Genomic DNA, 15,135 nt, shown 5'->3' on the forward strand with positions numbered 1-15,135 from the left:
TAATTGACTATCTATATTTTAATGCCACACCTGCCAGATCACTCTGGTTGCCATTTTTTTTCAGTGGTGGGGCTTGGAGGCCTACTATCACCAGCATCGACTGAGAAGACTTCCTTAAACCTCATCAGCAAAGATAGGGCCACATGCCATACAATTATCTTCAGACTCTCAAAACACAAACTCCTTCAAAGAGTTATGTTGGGCGGCAATGCAAGATTGTGTACATCTATTAGTAGTTGATAAATTTGACTTTCAAATTGATATATTTCACACACTTATGATTTGTAATTGCTCTCAAACCTTGTCCCACTCCAGCAATTTAAAAAGCTGCACAGAAATAGACTCTGTGGTCTGTTTGTGCTTCCTAGACTTGAGGTTCTCCAAATGAGAACTAATCATTAGTACCCACCTCTCATGAACAGATACTGGTCCTAAATCCTTCTTGAATCTCACCTCAATAAATGATTGATCCTTAGCTGCAACTAGATGATGCTTGCTAACGTTTACCAGGAGTCAATGTTCATTCAGAAGGTTCAGAGCTTTCTCTGTGTGTTCCTTTGTCATTTGGCGAGTTGGTGTTGTTATCAGACAACCATCCAGATATGGCAGGATTGATATTGGGTGTTGATAAAGAGCGCCATCAGGGGTACCAGAATCTTTGTGAATACACACATGGGGATGATTTCAGACCTAATGGAAACACTCTGAACTGAAAGTGGAAAGGGCCCACAGAAAATCTCAGTAACTTCTGGTGTTTCTGATGTACTGGGATATGCAGGTAACCGTCCCAAAATCTAGTGTTATGAGTAAATTCCCCAGTGGCACAAGCACACTGCCCCCATGTGTCCCATACTGTGCTTGCTATACAGCTAGCATTTTGAAATGTGCTCTCTTGACCCATGTATTTATATTTCTGAGCTTGAGTACCAGGCTGTACTTGACAGATACCTTCCCACTCGAAAAGATAATGGAATATGTTCCTTCTCCCCTCTCCTAAAAAGGAGCTAATATGTTTGTCTTTTGTCCAGAAAAGCATGATCCCTGACCAGATATAGGCCCTCATCATGACTTCGGCAGTCTTTTCCAAAGAACGCCGAAACTGCGGGTGCCAAAATACCGCTGTAATATGACTAATCTCTTACTTCTGCCCGAAATCGGATGAAATTCTGAGACCAGTCGTGCTGGCGGTTGGCGGTGCAGAGGTAGTACCGCCACTGGTACCGCCATGCCACACAGAGACTGCACACATATTCCAAACCGTAATATGGTGTGGAGGTGTCCAGATGGCTTTGGCCAAACTCCTAATTTGGTGTTATTCACCGCCGGCCCATTGGCAGTGACACCGCCACAGCAGCCCTGGCAGCCTTCAGACCACCAGTGTCATTATGAGGGCCATAGTCTCTTTTCATTAGATTTGACGAGAGGGATGTAAGGATGACTCCCGACCACTGAGGTATCAAGTCAGACTTAATGCAATAGCCTCTATTGAGAGCACTCAACACCAACCAAACCTTATTGTTTCTTTTTTAAGTCCTGTAAAATTTTTGCAATCGCCATCCCACATGTTCTGTTGTGTCCAGAGGAGGATAATTGTCAGAAGTGCTGCTTCGAAGATCGTGACTGGCCAGAAACATCTTGTCCTTTAGATGTCTTCCTTCTCCTTTTTCTGTGAGACAGAAGTCAGTCTTTTTCTAAATGTTTTTCAGAAATCTTAGAAATAACTAATCCAGATCAGAACAAAAGATTCATACAGCCCCAGGTATAGCTCAGTATCAACGGATACACTCCCCATCTTACTTGAATTTGTTAGCTTTGAATTTAAGAATATTTATGTGCTCACTTACAGTAATAGTATATACTTGTGACAGATTTATTATTATTTCACACAGCACATGGCAGCATCCCACCTTCCTGCGTTGCGGTGCATGAAATGAAAAGGGCAGGAGTGTGCTGTATTTAATACATTTGGGACATTTCTGTCCTTTTCTTGCAGTGGCGCACAACGTACTGCCTTGCGCCAGTGCAGGTACTCTTGCGCCATGGTGCTAGGCTGCCTTTGCTGCAAGCAGGATTGTTTTTGTGCATGAAGGGGCACCTTTTTGCTCAAAAACAGTCCTCAGAGGCATTTTCCTATTTCTAGGTGTGCTGCATAATTCAGCACACTTAGGGCTAGATGTATCAAAGGATTTTGAATTCGCAAATGGTGCGAATTGGTAAATTCCACCGTTTGCGAATGCAAAATCGCCTTTCACGATGTATGAAAGGCATTCGCAGTGCAAGTCTAAGGACTCGCTAAAATAGCAATTCCTTATGATTGCGACAAGATATTGCGAATCGCACACTGCGGTCCGCAAATAGCGACGAGATATTGCAAATCACAGACTGCAATTCGCGAATCCCTATTCGCATTGCAATGCATCAACCAGTCGCAAATTGTGATTATTCGCAGAATGGGTTTTTGCACGTGCAATTTACCACAAATTGAAATCAGGTGGTAAACAGGTGCAACCTATATAAAGAGGCCCAGAGTGACTCAGCCTCTTTCCCACAATGGTTGCACTCTACGTCATGGCGAGGAGGATGAAGATCTTGGCAGGTTTGAGGAGTGGGAGGAGGAGACAGGAGTGCATTTTCAGAGTGCGCATTACTCTTTTTGACCAGATAGAGGAGGAGATATTTGATAAGTACAGGTTAAACTCAACCATGATACTTGACTTGATAGCTGATCTACAACCTCTACTGCAGCGAAACAAACAAAGAACCAATAGCATACCCACCCATATGCAGGTAGTATGCTCCCTGCACCTCTTAGCCTCAGGGAGCTATCAAGTGGTCATAGCAGCAGCTAGAGGTGTCTTACAGAGTGCGCTTTCACGCTTCTTCAATGCATTCCTTAATGCCATGCTTAGCAAAATCCATCTGCACATAAGATTCCCCAACACCTCACAGGATTTGCAACAAACCAAATTTTATTTCTACCACATAGCCCAATCCCCACATGTCATTGGCTGCATCGATGGGACACATGTAGCTATCTGTCCACCATCTGCCACAGAGTATGTTTATCGGAACAGAAAGAGTACACATTCCATGAACATACAAGTCATAAGCAGTGCCTATGACATTATAACAGATCTTGTGGCCGGATACCCAGGTAGCAAACATGACTCCTACATATTCAGACACAGTGGACTACATACAAGACTACTTGCTGGGGAGTTTGGCAAAGGATACCTACATGGTAATGTAATAGTTGACAATGTTGCCTTAATGTCTATGTGATGTCACAGATAACAATTACTCAATTACTCAATTTACTCTCCTGTCATTCTAGGGGACAGTACTTATGCAGTGCAGTCCTTCATCCTAACACCCTATCTGAATCTTGCCATGCCAGGTGAAAGGAGGTACAATGCAGCACACAGGAGGACACGCAGCACTGTAGAGAGGTCCTTCAACCTGCTGAGGAGCCATTTCCGATGCCTGCACAAGAGTGGTGGTGCACTGCAATACAGCCCGAAAACACCTGCAAAATGGTGGCCACATGTGCTATCTTGTACAACATCGCAACAGGGAGGGTCATAGCAGTGGAACCCACAGAGCCTGACTCCGATGAGGATGACGATCCCTTGCCACCCCTTCAGCCAGCAGACAGAAGACAAAGACGTGCTGCGATTCACACGCAACTATTTCTGATGTAAGTAATGACAACACCACGTCTACTTTTATGTATTGCTGTAGGTAGCATCTTTATTGCCTTGACTTCAGGTAATATATGTGTGATTAGGACATAGGTAAGCAGTATACACAAACAGTTCCTAGTTACAGTGTCACACTATTAGCATCATAGTATCACTGCATTGCTACATGATATGCTCAACATTACTTTCTACGCCCACGCACTCCACTTGAGTGCTCAGTGGTGTCGGTGGCACCTCTTGTTGCGGGTTCAGAGAAAGTACTGTGTCTGGTACTGCAATGCCTAGGATCCATCACAGGGCCTGTGAGACTGCTGAGGCTAGAGAGTTCCTCACTATCCCCACCACCCAGTTTGCTGTTTGTAGCACTCCGGGCTGTCTGCATCAGGGCCTGGAACATCTGCAACAACAATGCGCATCATGTCATTCGTGGATATGTACTCTCACAGTTACGTAAAGGAATAAAATTGACCCTAGCATAATAACTCTGAAAGTCTGTTGTGTCATAGATCTCTTTGGTTTTACACTATCTTGCTATTTATTTGGTAGATGCACTTTAGGGGTGTGGACTACCACTCCCATAATCCATTGTTGTGTTGTATGTAAAATGTGGCATGGACTACTTATCACACTGCATAGTGCCATAGCTATTTTCTAAGGGGCATTTGTATAGGCTTATATGGTGAATCAAATCATTACTGCCCTTACCTTTGCTGGTGCTGGGTGTGCCTGAGGTGTCAATGTCAATGGCACCACTGACAGCTTCAAGAAGCCTTATTGACTCCGCCATGTCTTCCATTGGTGTGGATAGTGTCCAGGTGGGTGGTGCTTCTCCTCTCCTCCTTACCACCTTTAGCCTGCTTGCTACCCTCTCTTTGGCACGTGAATGCAAGTCGTACCAGCGCATACGTATCTCCTCGATGGAACGCTGCGCAACACCCACTGCGCATATTTTGGTCTGGATGTCTGTCTAAATTTTTCTCTTCTCACTTTATGGCACCTGTAGTGAGTGTTTTCCAAATAACTGGTCATGGTTCATGACCACCTCTTCTGTGAGCACCTCCAATTCCTGCTCACTGAATTTTAAGTGTGCACTTCCTCTCTCCTTTGTCCTTCCCATTCCCATCAGGAACCATTGTTTTGTTTGGTCCTGGCTGACTCTCCAGACTGCCTCCCTGGTGCTGTGCTGGGTCACACTGCCTGCTCCTGTGGCTTCTCGAAACAGCATGCACTGACTCATTTCCTGGTTGTGATGTCATCAGGCTGCTCCAGATTGCCGGAATCGCAATCAGCTATTTCCAAATACCTGTTCGCTATTTTAGCGATTTGGTATTTGGTTCTCGCTATTTGCGATTGTGATTATTAAGAAATCGCTATTACCGAATCACAATTTTCATACATCCCATTTTGCATTTCTTAAATAGCGATTTCTTAAAATTAGCTATTTAAGAAATGCAAACCAGGAGCTTGATACATCTGTCCCTTAGAAAGAAGAAACGACAAGGATAAATAAAAATATTTCTTCTTTTTGCACCTCCCCTGGAAGGCGTTGCATTTTGACGCATTGCCAGGCTTACCAGTTTTGGTAAACCTGGGAATGCGCCAAAATCCACTGGTGGATGAATGGGAACACTCACCTCCACAGAGGGAATGCCCCTCTGGAGCAGAGTAATGCAAAACAGCGATTTGTGCTGCCTTGCGTTACTCCAGATTTATGAAGCCATTCAATGCCACACAAGGTGGCCTTGCGTGGCTTGATAAACCTGACTTAGGTTTTGCGTCATACTTGCTCCCCCTTGTGTGGTGAAAGGGAGACACAAAACCATGATAAATATGCCTCTGGGGAAACTCAGTTATTCACTACAGAGATATGACAAGAGTGGGTAAGCAAAATGTTTAGCCACTGGTGTCACATCTCCAGGGGAAACACTTGCTTTCCCTTTGTTCTACCACCTTGTCAGGGCCTCCAGAGAGCAGACCATGACTGCCGAATGTTGATTGATGCCTCTTTAGGCCTCACCTAAGTTTCCACAGACTCGAAGGAGGCACAAGTATGTGGGAGGCATTGTTCTTACACCAAACACTTCAGCCCTGTCAGCATGGGTATCTGCAGACCCGCACTGACAGAATTAAACAACGCGCATGGACAAGCAGCTCCCCCAGACCCCTGACAGCACAGTGCTCACACAGCTCCAGACAAGGAGTGGATGGGATAGCATGGTGGTGAGAGAGGGTGGCAGGAGGTCAAAGATTTTTTTATTTTGCTTTGCGTGGGGGAGGGTTTATTTTCAGACATTATCAGGGTGGGAGGCAGGAGACCATGTATTTATTTTTCAATTTGAGGGAGTTAAAGGGTATATGTAGAGGGTGTGAGCGCGTCAGACCTTATTAAGTAAGCTTACAAGGGAGTTGCGTATAGGCTGATGGACCATTTGACTGCTCTTCAAGTTTTTCCCACCATGAACCCCGTACCAAAGCAAATCAATAATCATAACAATCAGTGACATCAATAATCAGTAGGAGTCAGTAATTTCCACACACCATGACCTCTCAGAACAGCCACACCTTTATGTAAAAATGAGAATGTCTATTTCCCTAAATTAACAATGCTAATGTCACAAAACTTAGGCCCTCATTACAATCCCGGTGGTCGGTGATAAAGTGGAGGTAATACCGCCAACAGGCTGGTGGTAACTACCGCCATATTATGACCATGGTCGCGAGAACTCAGATAGACAGCTACTTTACCACACTTGTCTCCTGCAACAACACAGAGAGAACACTTCAGGGGCATCAGTTCAAAAATAGGCAGGCACCTCAGGGGGACAGGGAACGTGGGGGCACCTAAGCCGGCAGATTGAACACCACCACTGGTCCTGGAGGGGGCAACATGCACTATGCTTGGTCCTGGGGAGTGCAAGGCACAGTCTCTCAAGTGGGTGATTTGTCCACTGGCTCTGGAGGGGGCAATGTGCCCTGTGCTTGGTCCTGGGGAGTGCAAGCCCACAGTCTCTCAAGTGGGTGATTTGCCCACTGGCTCTGGAGGGGGCAACATGCCCTGTGCTTGGTCCTGGGGAGTGCAAGGCCACAGTCTCTCGAGTGGGTGTCATACCCACTGGTTCTGCAGAGGGCATCGTGCCCTGTGCTTCAGATCCTGAGGAGGATGGGGTGAGTGGGTGTTGGACTTTTTTCCTTACACAAGGTCATCCCCAGTCTTTTTGTCTCCTTCCTCCTATTTCTTCTGACCTCTCACTGTTGTGCTCTTGGACTCTGAGCACTTTATCACTGCTGACCAGTGCTAAAGTGCAGGTGCTTTCCCATCTAAAGTTGGTATGATTGGCTGACACCTGATTGGCATATTTAATTTACCTATAAGTCTGTTGTACAGTGGTATCTCTATACCCAGGGCCTGTAAATTAAATACTGCTAGTGGGCCTGCAGCGCTGCTTGCGCCACCCACTGAAGTAGACTTTCAAACCTGTCTCAGGCATGCTAGCGCAGGGCCTGTGTGTGCTGTTTTCTGCCACAGGGACCTGACATCTAAATGTACTTGCCAGGCCCAGAACTATGGTCAGGGTGCCATGCATGTAGAAGGCAGGACATGTGCCAGGTTGCGTGGCCTGTCCTGGTAGTGACAAACAGCCTAACTTGGGGTCTCACTGCTGTGAGTGCTGCCTTCAAATAGGATTGCATTACAAATGCACTGCCTTATGTATAAGGGGTATTGTCTGATTTATAAGGGGTAGCGTAGGCGTGTTTGATATGGTTGTGATGGTGATAATAAATGCTGCTTACTGGTGTAGGTGTATTTTTCATTACTATCACAGAAATGCCACTTCTAGAAAGTGCGCATTTATCTGTGCTTATGACTCTGGTGTTTTGCAGCTTGACTCCAATCCACGTCTGGGCAGAGTGACAGTTGGGGCTTTGTGCATACTTTTTAGACAGCCTGTACACAGGGAGGATGGAGGTGTCACAGAGGTGCATCTGCAAACTGAATAGTCTTCCTGGGCTGAGAGAAGGGAGAGGCGGGGCACACCTACATTTGTAAAGGCTGTGCCCTGGCCTCACACAATAGGGTTGTTAACCCCCTACTGATGTTTGGAGCCTGTGCTGAAGAAGGGAGGGGGCACTCCCAGAACCAGTTGAAACTGGCTGGAACCACCTCTCCCTACCATTGCAAAACATTGTAAGGACTGAGTATAAGTACAGGGGAATTTTCCCCACAATTTGGAGACTCTTTGAGCTTACCTGGAACTGGACACAAACTGCTGGAAGAACTCATCAGGAACCGCTATGGACGACTGCTGCTGTGCTGACCTGTGACCTGCTTTGTCACTAAAGAGGACTTGCCACTTGCTTCACACTCCTTGTGCCGGCCTGTTGTTGGGCCCTCCACCCGTGGGCCTTTTCTTGCAAGCTTTTGCTCCCCAGGGGCAGGGTGCTGTGGCCCCTGACACCTGCATGTCACCATGAAGCACGAGGGGGTGCTTCACCTTTTTCTTGGCTGAAATTAAGTGGTTGGAAAAGCGCTCTGTGGGGGATTTTGTAAGCGCTTGGAAGTGCTTTCCCCTTGCTGGTGTGCTACGAAAAGTGTTTTTTTTTTTTATGGCCGAGGAAATCACCGCCGCAGCCGGGCCTCTAATTCACTCGAGCGTGTCGGAGCGTGCTGTGTTTTAACCCCCGGGGCACTCCAGGAGAAGGAGAGAAGCTGGTGCGCTCCTCTCAGTGCCCCATGCGCGGCCTCTCCCTGCTCTGCACCGGCAGCTGCACCGGGGTCGAGGGTGGCTGCTCCCAACCTCGCAGGACTTGGGGAAGGCGCAGGGAGCGCCCCCTTCCCTAGTCTCTGCAATAGGAGCAGGACATTCAATTTTTCTGCCCACTTGTGCTGCTGCTGATGGTGGTGGTGGGGGGAGCCACCAACCCATCCCTTGCAGCCTCGGATAGCTGCACCACCTTGGTGGTGGGGGCTCTGACTGATTCCAGCACCAAGCCCTTTGCCCTTCCTGCCTGCTGGTGCAGGCCCCTTGCCCTTCCTGGCAGCAGCTGGGGATGGCTCATTGCTCTTCATGGCAGCAGCGGATGCAGGCCCCTTGCCCTTCCAGGCAGCAGCTGGGGATGGCTCCTTGCTCTTCAGGGCAGCAGCTGGAGATGGCTTCTTGCCCTTCCGGCCAGCACTTGCGCAGGCACCCTTTTGGCGAGGCTGCCTGGTGCCCTGGATCCTTTCCCACCACAAATTGCTGTGGATACTACTGGGCCCGTGGACTGGGTGGCTGAGGTGCTTTCCTGGGTTTTACCCACCCTGGCCAGATGTGAAGGACGGGGGAGGGGTAAGGAGGAGCTCAATGGTGGAGAGGAAAAACTTCTTAGGGACATTGAGGCAGGAAGAGGGAGAAGGTTTGGGAGTGGAGGAAGAGGGAGTGGTTGAAGGAGGTGTCTGTCTGCTGAGTTTGGGTGCAGGTGCATGGGCTGGATGTTGTTGTGAGGTGGATGGCTTTTGGGTGTCTGATTGCTTGTGTTTGTGTACCTTGGGGGGGGCACAGGCACAGTGAGAGAGGACACTGGGGGCATGTGCATGGCTGTTGGGGTGGTGTATGCCAGTGAAGTGAGTGTTCTGATAGGTGTGGTGGTGATGGCGGTAGTGGATGTGGATGTAGTGCATGCAGGTGTGAGTGTAGACTCTACTGGGAGGGAGGTGGAGGAGGAGGAGGAGGAGGAGAGGGACACAGTGGAGGCGGTGGATGTTGGTATGTCTGCATCTGGGTGGTATTTGTGTGAGTGCCTGTGGGATGAAGTGTGGTGCTTGTGTTTGCCTGTGTCACCCTTGTGTGTTGTCCTGTGTGCTTGGCGTAGGTTGGGGTTGAGGGGAATGGGATTGGGTAGAGGAATGGCTGCTATGAGAGAGGAGGCCAGAGCCTGGATTGATCTCTGTTGGGTCGCCAAGCTAGTGTGAATGCCCTCCAGCAATGCATTGGTCTTTTGCATTTGCCGCTGCCAGACCCTGGATGGCATTCACAATGGCTGACTGCCAACAGAGATGGATCGCAGGAGGTCACTGGCCTCCTCACTCAGGGCAGCAGGGCTAACTGGGGCAGGGTCTGAGGTGCCTGGGGCGAAGGAGATGCCCACCCTTCTGGGTGAGCGGGCATGGGCAACTCACTGAGGGGCTGCTGGGAGGGCGGTGCTGGTACAGGGGTGGCGGCTGTACCTGTAGCTGGGGTGGGCACAGAGTTGTCCACCACCACCAGGGAACTTCCATCAGAGGAGGTATCTGTGTCCAAACTGTCCCCTCCAGTCTCCGCTGTGGTGCTCCTCTCACCCTCCATCCCACTGGTGCCCTCAGCATCGGTGGACTCTGCCTCCTGGGTCCTGTGGGATGCAGCTCCCTCCATCGCCGGTGCCTCTGCTCCTCTGCCAGATGATGCTAGTGCACATAAGGACAGGATGGCAAAACAAAAAGGGGGGGATAGACAAAGGATACACTTGGTCAATGGCTGCACCAGCACCACAGGCGTACACAGCACTCTCACACACAGGGAACAGGCCTACGCACTATGCAATGCAGTATCAGTAACAATGCTAGTCACCAGGGCATGGGGAGGGACACATACCGTCAACTGCAGCATACCTGGGACCCACACAGCCCTGCCCAGTAGAGGATGCCTACAAGCTAGGTAGGAGGAATATCACATCAGAATCAGAACCCTGCCTAACATGGGACCTACACTGAAATGTCAGGCCTGGCCTAGGAGCACCCTCATACACACATCCCCCACCCGGATACCGCCCCACTATGTGTAAGTAGTAATGATGGGCACTGTACTCACCCCCTTGTGGCTGCTGTGATGCCCTCAAGCGCCCATCCAGCTCCGGATAGGCCACCACCAGTATGCGGGCCATCAGGGGGGTCAGGTTTCGATGGAAACCCTTTCTTCGTTGGGAGGCCATCCCCAGCTGGGCCTCCGCCGTCTTCCGTGCCCAGCATCTCAGGTCTCCCACCATTTCCGAAAGTGGGTGCTCCAGCTGCCGTAGACCCCCAGGGTCCGCACGTCCTTGGCGATGGCACGCCATATACCCTTCTTTTGATGGGCGTTGACCTGCAGAGGCAATACACACAGGAAAATAGTATTAGTCAGACCGTCCTGCTTGTTACACTCATGGCCCACCATACCCCTTCCAATCCCCATTTGCACAGACATGTCCCAGCACACAAGCTGCACGCCGCCCAGGGGACATCCACCAACACGAGGCCTTCACACACACCACTTCATGCATTCAAGCCCCATACATGGTGCTCAAAGTATACTCACCTGTTGGTCTGGAAGCCCATACAGCAATCCATACTAGGGTAGGACCGATCCACTAGTCGCTCCAACTCTGCCGAGGTGAAGGCAGGGGCCCTTTCCCTAGTCACACAGGCCATAGTAGGTTCCAGACACAGGTTACAGCAGCACATGCAGTGTAGGTCCTTTCTTGTTGATGGTCAGGTAGCAAGTGAGTGAACAAATAGAAAATGGTAGTGACGTCCACGGCGGTGCATACCGTCACCACCGGCGTACATCACCATTGGCCACTGTACCCCATAGGGCCCAATATTATCCAATGAGGCGTTGCACTGCGGTTCCCGATGGCCTCCCGCAACGGCGCACAATGTCAGCGGAATCACCTCACTTCCACCTGTCCCTCCACACAGGACAGGTGGATGCCATTTCATGGGAGGAGGGGCAGGCTCTGGATTATACCTGCGTCACAGTTCACAATTGTACATACAGGACAAATGCCACTTATACATTTCAAATTAATATCATGCATTGTACTGTTGTGGCTACAATGTACAGTCTATGACCAGCTCCTCACTCTTTTGCCTATTGATTGCAACTGCTGCAGATGAATAGGAGATGGAGACATGCACCTGTGTACAGACCCCTAGTAGACTTGGCAACAATGGAGGACAGGCGCATTATCTTCACCTACAGACTTGACAAGGCCACAATCACGGAGATGTGTGCCCAACTGGAGCCTGACTTGATATCTGCTATCTTTCACCCCACTGGGATGCCCCCCTCTTGTGCAAGACCTATCTGTGCTCCATTTCTTGGCAACTGGTTCTTTCCAAGTGACAGTGGGCTTGGCAGCAGGAATGTCACAGCCAATGTTCTCAATAGTGCTAACAAGAGTGTTGTCTGCCCTGATTAAACACATGTGCAGCTACACTGTTTTGCCCCAGGTGGAGGATTTGGCCACAGTGAAGGCTGACTTCTATGCAATGGGATATATCCCCAACATCATTGGGGTGATTGATGGAACACATATTGCATTTGTCCCCCCTGGCAAAATGAACAGGTCTTCAGAAATCAAAAGAGTTTTCACTCAATGAATGTCCAGATGGTGTTTCTGGCGGACCAGTACATCTCCCACATCAATGCAAAGTATCCAAGGTCTGTGCATGATGTCTTTATCCTGAGGAGTAGCAGCATCCCAAATGTGATGGGCCAACTACAGAGGCACTGGGTGTGGCTAATAGGTGAGCCCTGGTTCTCACCCAGTGGATGTTGGTGTATAGGTATGGTGTGGGCCCTAAGCGATAGTGTGTAACTAAATGTTGTCTCTCAATATTTGCAGGTGACTCTAGTTACCCCAACCTATCATGGCTTCTGACCCCTGTGAGGATTCCCAGAACAAGGGCAGAGGAACGTTAGAATGAGGCACATGGGTGAGCAAGAAAGATCATTGAACGTACCTTTGGCCTCCTGAAGGCCAGGTTTCGGTGCCTCCATCTAACAGGTGAATCCCTGTGCTACTCACCCAAGAAGGTCTGCCAGCTAATTGTGGCATGCTGCATGTTGCATAACCTTGCCTTGAGATACCTTGTGCCTTTTCTGCAGGAGGAGGGGGCTGGAGATGAATGTGTGGCAGCAGTGGACTCTGCGGACAGTGAAGGTGAGGAGGCTGAGGATGAGGACAACAGAACTGCCGTGATTAAACAATACTTCCAATGACACACAGGTAAGACAGTGTAACTTCACATTTCATTTTCATTTTTTTGTTTAACATTGTCACTGGCAGGCTGTGATTTCACACTTCTATGCCCACTCACTGTACCCTTTGGTAACTCTTTTTGCAGATGTTGGTGCCCCACTATCGCTCCTTGTGTGTTCACTGCAGCCAACTACGGGTCTATCCTATGTGCGCATTACAGTACAGTTGATTTGCAATGTTTGAACTTTGTTAAATGAATACATACTTGAATCATTTCATGTACTCCAGACTTGTAATTTTTCAAAGTGTGTTTATTGCAGTGCTAAGAAGAAAAGGGTGAAGTGCAATGGGCTGGGGTGATGATGGAGGAAAGTCCAGGGTATTGTTCCAGTCTATTTGTAGCACAGGTGCATTGTCCAAGGGGGCATAGGAAGGGGAGCAATGGCAGTTCAAGGTGGACAGGGTGACTGAGTGGGACACAAGGGTGACAATCAGGAGAGTCTTATTTCCTGGCGAGGGTCTTGGTAATAGTCTTTGGCTTCTGCCTGGATCGCAGGGAACGTTTGTAGGGTGGTTCTCCTTCTGTAGAGAGATGGGTTCTGGTGGCCTGTTGGTCCTGTCGAGGGGCCTCCTGTCCACTAGCGGTAGTGGAGGTGGAGGGCAGTTCAGTAGTCTGGCTAGTGGCAGGGGCCCACTGTTGCAAGACTGCCTCCCTCATAATGTTGGCCATGTCTGCCAGTACCTCTGCAATAGAGAACAGGGTGGTGTTAATGGCCTTCAATTGCTCCCTGATCTACTGCTACTGTCCCTCCTGCAGCCGCCTGTTCTCCTGCACGTTGTCCAGGATCTGGCCCAGAGTATCCTGGGAATGTTGGTATGCTCCCAGGATCTCAGTGAGTGCCTCCTGGTGAATCTGTTCCCTTAGCCTGTCCTCCCCCTGGCACACAGCACTCCTCCCAGTTTCCCTGCTGCCCTGTGCTTCTGTCCCCTGAACCGTGTGCCCACTGACCCCATGTCCCTGATTGTCTTGGGTATGAGGGGTGCCCTGGGGTCCCTGTAGTGGTGGACACACTGCTGATTGAAGTGTCCTGGGTATAGAGGTGTGGGTATACTGGGCGGGTGCTGTGATGGTGTTTCCTGAGGGGGGTGGCTCTGTGGTGGTTTGTGACTGTGCCTGGGTATCCGACTGTCCAGAGGTCCCTGATGGGCCAAGTTGGTCATCCAGATCTAGGCAACCAGAGCTGCTGTCATCACTGTGGGCCTCTTCTGTGGGGGGACTGGAAATTGCTGGCACCTCTTCTCCGCGGACATTGGCTGGGATACCTGTGGGGATGTAACAGCAGTGTTATTGTTTCTGTGTGTGACACATTGTGCATGGGTGGCCTGCCCTCTTTGGTTGTATTTGCCCTGGCTGCACTAACTTGTGATAGCTGGAATGTGATGGGCTAGCTGACTTTCTGTAGTGTGCATGCTTTGGTGGTAGATGCCAATGCAGGTCTGTGAGAGGTGTCCATGCATTGGTGGTACATGCAGGGCTTAGTATTGGGATGCGTGATACGTGGTGGTGGGGTGTGTGGGAAGTAGTGGAGTGATGGGAGTGAGGCTGAGGGTATGTGATGGCATGCAGGTAGGGTGGTGATAGTAGTATAGAGTTGACTTACCAGAGTCCAGTCCTCCTCCTACTCCTGCCAGGCCCTCAGGATGCATGATTGCCAACACTTGCTCCTCCTATGTTGTTAGATGTGGGGGAGGAGTTGGGGGTCCAATGCCAGTCCTCTGGATAGCAAACTGGTGTCTTGCTGCTATGGAACGTACCTTCCTCCGTAGGTCGTTCCACTTCTTCCTGATGTCATCCCTTGTTCTGGGGTGCTATCCCATGGTGTTGACCCTGTCCACGATCCTCTGCCATAGCTCCATCTTCCTAGCAACGGATATCTGCTGCACCTGTGCTCCAAATAGTTGAGGTTCTACCCGGATGATTTCCTCCACCATGACACTTAGCTCCTCCTGTCAGAATTGGGGGTGTTGTTGTGGTGCGATGGCTGTTGTGTGAGTAGTTTGGGTGAGGGTGTGTAGAGTGATGTGTTGAGGTGTGTGTTGTAAGGTGTGTAGGTAGTGTATAGGTGTTGGTGGTGTATGGCTCTGGTTTTGTCTTTAGTCGTGGTGTCTATCTCATGGCAATTATTTGTAGTTGTAAAGGGTTGTGGGTAATGTGGGTGTCTGTTTTATAGGGGTGTGGGTGTGGTGTCTGTATGGGTGGCCGGTGTGTGTTTGAATTGTCCAATGTGGTGTTGTTTTGTTTGAGTGTGTGTATTTTGAGCGCTGCAATATGTACCAACAATGTTTTACCGCCATTGAATGTCCGCCGTGGTGATTCGTGGGTCAAAATGTGGTGGGCATAGTTCTGTTGGCGCAACGGTGTTGGTTTTGATACTGCCAGTTTATCACTGATCTTTGG

At 49.5% G+C, this 15,135-nt stretch overlaps 1 protein-coding gene across 1 annotated transcript in view; it reads right to left on the reverse strand.

Annotated features, from left to right (window-relative positions):
• LOC138297097 (G-protein coupled receptor family C group 6 member A-like) overlaps positions 1-15,135 on the reverse strand; it is a 374,267-nt gene that overhangs the window by 178,224 nt on the left and 180,908 nt on the right. The window lies entirely within an intron of this gene.

The sequence above is a fragment of the Pleurodeles waltl genome, chromosome 5, assembly GCF_031143425.1.
Source record: "Pleurodeles waltl isolate 20211129_DDA chromosome 5, aPleWal1.hap1.20221129, whole genome shotgun sequence".
Classification (NCBI taxonomy): domain Eukaryota; kingdom Metazoa; phylum Chordata; class Amphibia; order Caudata; family Salamandridae; genus Pleurodeles; species Pleurodeles waltl.